At 34.0% G+C, this 5798-nt stretch overlaps 1 pseudogene; it reads left to right on the forward strand.

Moving 5' to 3' along the window:
- Positions 1-4717: 4717 nt before the first annotated feature.
- On the forward strand, positions 4718-5110 carry LOC101701006 (large ribosomal subunit protein eL37-like; annotated as a pseudogene).
- Positions 5111-5798: the final 688 nt, after the last annotated feature.

Genomic DNA, 5798 nt, shown 5'->3' on the forward strand with positions numbered 1-5798 from the left:
ATTAATGAATTACCAGCAAATTAAATCCAAATTGTATTCAGCAAAATTCAATATCTTTATTCAACTTAAATAAATGAGAATTCAATTAAAAATATAAGTTAAAGTTTTCCATTAGCTTGAAATTTTTTAAAAAATAACGTGTTTTATAATTTACAGTAAAGAAAGCTTAATGGGAGATTGAAAATTAATTATAATTGAATAATTAAATGGTATGCAGAATATTTGTGGGATGTGTTGACAGCAATACACAAAAAGTAGAAATCTTTTAAACCAGAGATTTCAATGTTTAAGTGAAAATGGTAGAAAGAACAAAAGAAAAATACCTGAGAATTTATTAAAACATAATGAAGATAACAGAAATTAACAAGAAGTTTGTGTGTGTGTGAGTGTGAGCATGTATGCAACTGTGTGTGTATGAGTGTTATCACCAAAGCCAAAAGGTAGTTATACTTAGAAAGGGTTAGTAAAATTGGCAAACTTCCATTTCAATTTCTCTAGTAATACAGTCATCATTTATTGTTTTATTGTGTGGACACATGGTTGGCCCGAATAATTGCTTCTCTTTTCAGCCTCTCTGGCAACTGGTTTTGTCCATGTGATTAAATTCTGTGCAATGAGATGAAATCAGCTTTCTATATAAGACAGCTGTCACATGTCACATGTCTCTTCTTTATCCTCATGCTTTCCTCCTGGCTTGATGGAAACATGATGACTTGGGATAAAGGAGACATTTTACTTCATAAAATTCCTTTCAGAGTAAATGCCAAGACCAACAGTAGGCTACAATGAAATGAAACCTAGTGCACTTGTAGAATAAAGCCTTTATATCAGCCCTTGACCTCCTGCTTTCAAACCTGAACAAAAGTCAGCTAATACATCGACAGTATATGTAAGCCCATGTGATTTTCAGTAACTGTTCACTTGCATGCAAACCTACTGTTTATCCATAAGAGACATTTTGTGGGAAGAAAAGACTCTCTCAAGACACATTTTTTAAATTAAAAATAAAGTGAATACTTGATTTAGAATTAATGATTTTAATGAAGCTTAAGAATTTTGTGGAAATATGCCTTGGAAAGATATGTGGAGAAATTGAAGATTGTTGTATGAGTGTGGAAAGGTTGAATTCGAGATTTTCTAATTTCTCAAGTTATTTGTGCTCACCCTAAAGAATTTAACCCAACCCCAGCATAGAAGAAAAGTTGGGCAAACTGCACGGTGTATGGAAACATAAAATCAATACATTTCATAAGAAAGTTTTAAATGTTTCAAAGAAAAAACTGAAGTGGTAGTCAGAGAGGCCTACGCTGAATGGCTTTACAAAATGTCTTCTCAGGGTAACTGAAATCTTTCCTATAGAAATAATTATTCTAGGGATTCACATGAACATACAGAACACTAATAAAAATAGAAGGATCCTTCACTAGCCAAACTTTTGTTATACGAACTCACAGATCTATTGGAGTTGACTATATCTCTTCATGTACTCTTTTAGAGGAAATTATATCCCTTACTATCTAAATTCTTACTATTTAATCTCTGAAATCAAAAATGGAAATTAAAAAACATGTATGTAAGAAATACATTTAGCTGTATATTTTCCTTTTTCAATCTCAGATGTTTTTATTCTGAATGTTTTATACAATATTATTAATAAACCTTAGAAAATATTTTAAGATTTTCTCCACATCTCCATTTAATATATTTGACATCTTCAGTGATGTCCTGCTGGCTTCAGTCATAAAATTTTTCTGCCTCTTCAAACATTTTCCAACCATTTCACTTTGATTCTTCATTTGGCTATTTTTTAAAAGGTAATTTTAACAAAAACATAAAAAAAGGAAAAATCTGTTTCTGAAGTTTTTCATGCAAAATGGCTTACTAGACTTCAAACAGTTGCGTATGTCAGAAGTCATTTTCAAAGAGTGGTATTTAATATGCAGAAGTGGTCAGGCTTGGCTGAGATTGTTACTATTCATGGGTCTCTACATCTCTTTTGTATTTCCCTGGTGGAGCTCATTAGCATTGGCAAATGATTTAAATTGGGTAGGTTAGGAGAATAATTTTAGGTGTTTGAAAGTTTTTAGACAAAGGAAATTCATAAATTATTATATGATTGTGGGAGTTAATTTCAATTGGAGTGGAATTTGAATGCTTTAAACAGAGGTTAAGGTTTAACCTCATTATTTTCATTAAAGATAGAAGTAGAAAGAAACATCAGTAAATGCACAGGTCATGAAGAACTATAGACTTTGAGGGTTTATTAAAGATGTGATATTAAAATGACCTTCAGAAATCACAGGAATGTATAGCCTTAGAAATATTGGACAGTGCTTAAAAGATGTAGTGTAATTAGACACAAAATGAAATGCTCTAATTCAGTAGATATTGTTCTATGCACTGTAAACATAGTAATTTATTTAATTTAAGGTTTAAGTAGCCCCCAAGTAGACAAACTGGGACAATATTAAAAGAATCCACTGATAACAGCTATAGGTAATTCTGTGGTTTAAAGGTTAAAAGGGTTCACAGCAGGCAGAGATGGAAGACAGAGAACATACTCTATCAGGGAAAGGAGAAACAGCATTTCAAAGAGGGGATACACATAACCCATTTGGATGTCAGGGAAACAGTAAGCTGAAGCTAGAGGATAAAGTACCTGAAAGAAATATAGAAGAAGAAGGGAAGTAACACAGGGCTTATACTTTAGGAGATAGTCATATTATGAAAAGATTATGCTTAGAATTTTTTTCCTTGTGAAATGATTAGTCATTATGCAGTACTCTGACATGACCAGATTTGGATTTTTAAAAGATCCACAGTGAAATGGAGGGGCCGATAGAAATTGAGAGAGAGGGGAGGATTTTATTGAAAGGATTCATAAAAAGAAGGGCAGATGGGGACCTAAAAGTGGAGACAGTGGTATCCAAGGGTAAACAAAAGTGGAAAAGAAGCACCAGTTATTCTTTTAGTGAGATGAAGGACTTGTTGACAAGAGGTGATGAGGGATTGAGCGTGAACTTGGAAAAGCACAAAGCTGTCAATGAGTAAAAGCATTCTTAGATCAATGGTGTGGGTGGGGTGTGTCAGACCATCAGTGCCTTAGACACTTTTCTGAGTGGGTGGTTTTGCTCCTCATGTGTTTTTATGGTGATAAGGTTTTTATGCATGTGATGATATTGACTCATAAGTCCCCACAGAGACTTTGGGACGCTGTTCTCTTCAAGGGAATCACAGGTGCTCTGACTTATTAGTGATTTCTATTTAAGCAATTTGTTTCTCTGTAACTTAAAAATGGTTTTTATGTGCTGGAAATTTTTCTCATTATACTGTAAGATGATATTAGTGGCTGTATAACAGAACATTAGATCATTGTAAAATTGCTTGTTTCCAGGCTGCCTTGACCTCCACATATCTTTGTAATTAAATCAGTAGGTCTAGTAAAAGGTTATTTCTAAGAGGGAAAGCATTTCAATATCACTGCATTTAAAATTGTTTCCAATAATACAGCTCAATAAATTTTCTCCATTGAAGATGAGCAGTTTATGGAAATTTTATTAAAGAAGAAGATATGGAAAACACTATATCTTACTCAGGGTTTGAACAAATGAGTAAAATACAGGATATTTTATATGTCAAAACTTTAAAGACCTAGTATAAGTCATAGCAGTTATAGTAAATAGTGATTTGAGTTTTCTTTTTGCTTTGTGTGTGTGTGTGTGTGTGGTGCTGGGGAGAAAACCTAGAGTATTGTCCATACTAGGCAAATACTGTAAAACTGAACTATACCCTAGCCCTGTATTTTGGGTTTGTTTGTCTGTTTTTCACACAGGGTCTCTCTAAGTTGTGCAGGCTGGCCTCAAACTTGCTGTCCTTATGCCTCAGCCTCTTTAGGAGCTCGGATTACAGGCATGTGCTACTATGTCATTCTGAATTTTAATTTAAAGAATGCATGTATGTGTTTTCTGTATAGCTCTGGAGACATGTTTTCCCTGCTTGATGTATATATTAATGTTAGATATTTAGTTTGGAAGCAATCACAATGACTATAAAATGGATAGCAATACAATCATATATATATATATACAGGCAAAATTTCACACTCTTGGGAGATAACTGTATAGGATAATGATATAATTGATGTCCAATTTCCTTGCTTCATCTTTCCATGTTGGTGTGGAAGGCGAGTTTCATAATTACACTATGCCCCATCCTGTCTATTAGTAAAGTGCACATTATAGCAACACATGCTTCATATTTTCTTACTAAAATTATTTGTGCAGTTTATCAAAGAAAATCTGCCTAAATACTGTATTTAACTGTAGAAAGATGAAGAAAATGAACAACTTGAGAAGAAAACAAACAAAGGAGTAAATATGGACCCTGCTCCGCTACAAGAGAAGGCTGATGAGAGTGAAGACCTTTTCATCAGAAGGTCCCAAGAGCAGGATGGGAAGTTGGGTCAGGCAAGTTGCTAGTGGAACTTTGTTTCCAGAACTTGGGAATTTGAGCCTATGGATAATCTATCTGATGATCAAAGCTATCTTCAAACACAAAAGATTATAGTACATTGGGTCAGCAGTCCTGTGATCAAAGTGAGACAGAAGGGTGATCTCCTTTGCTATAAAATGAATACAATGACCACCTTCAATTCATGTGTTAAAATTTAATGGTCAATGTGATGCTATTTGGGGACAGAGCCCTTGGTGAGGTGATTAGTTGATGAATGTTGAACTCCCAAGAATGGAATTAGTGACCTTATAAAAACAATACTAAAGCTCTTCCAGTTTCTTTGGTCTTGGTGGCACAGAGCCAGATGACGAAGAGAACATCATCATCTGGAAAGCATCCTAGTAAGAAGCACACATTATGCTGCAGCTATGACTCTAAGGCCTACCACTTTCAGAAGTTGACCTGTGGCAAATGTGACTACCCAGCTGAGCACAAGAGAGAGTATAAGTGGAGTCCAAAGGCTAAAAAGTGAAATACCACCAGAACTGGCCAAATGAGGCACCTAAAAATTGAGTATGGCAGATGCAGGCAAGGACTCCCTGAAGAAACAACACCTAAACCGAAGAGAGCAGCTGTTGCAACATCCAGTTCATCTTGAGAATTTCAACATTTACTCAAAATAAATTATTTGGTTTTAAAAGAAAAAAAATGATGCTAGAAAATTTCCTTTTCATTTCTATTATGTGAAGACATAGGGAGAACACCATGTAACATTAACACCTCGAGATCATGTATATGCACCAATTCCCCAAGATTAATATAATTATGTATTGCAGACATACTAATAGAAAATTAAAAGTTCTTTCATTATGTTATATAAGGAAGTACCAGATATAGTCTTTATCTTTAGAAACTTACAATTTACAAATAGATCTGAAGTTACATTCTATCAAATTCATGAGTTTATGATAATAAATATAAACAGCCATAAATATACTGAAAGGAATAAAAGGAAGAGGTGCCTATATTGTGGTTAATCAGAATGTAATCTGGGAAAATGAATATCTTCTCTCATTCTAATGTAGTGATATAAAGATGTCAAAAAGTCTAATCCATTTCATTGCAAAGAACTTTCAGAACTATACCTATAAGTGGTAAATGTATCCATACTCATTATGTGATTCAGACCCAAAATGTTTTTAGCAGAGCAGTAACAGTTCTTTCTATTGGTGGCAGATTCATAGCAACCAAAACTTGATATTGATGTGTGAAATCAAGAGAACTTGCTGACTTACACAAAGAGCTATTTTACAAGCAAGAACCCTCTTAGCCCAAATCTCTAGCAC

This window comes from Heterocephalus glaber, unplaced genomic scaffold (assembly GCF_053883595.1).
Source record: "Heterocephalus glaber isolate CG9 unplaced genomic scaffold, H.glaber_assembly_v1.0 deba00001509, whole genome shotgun sequence".
Classification (NCBI taxonomy): Eukaryota; Metazoa; Chordata; class Mammalia; order Rodentia; family Bathyergidae; genus Heterocephalus; species Heterocephalus glaber.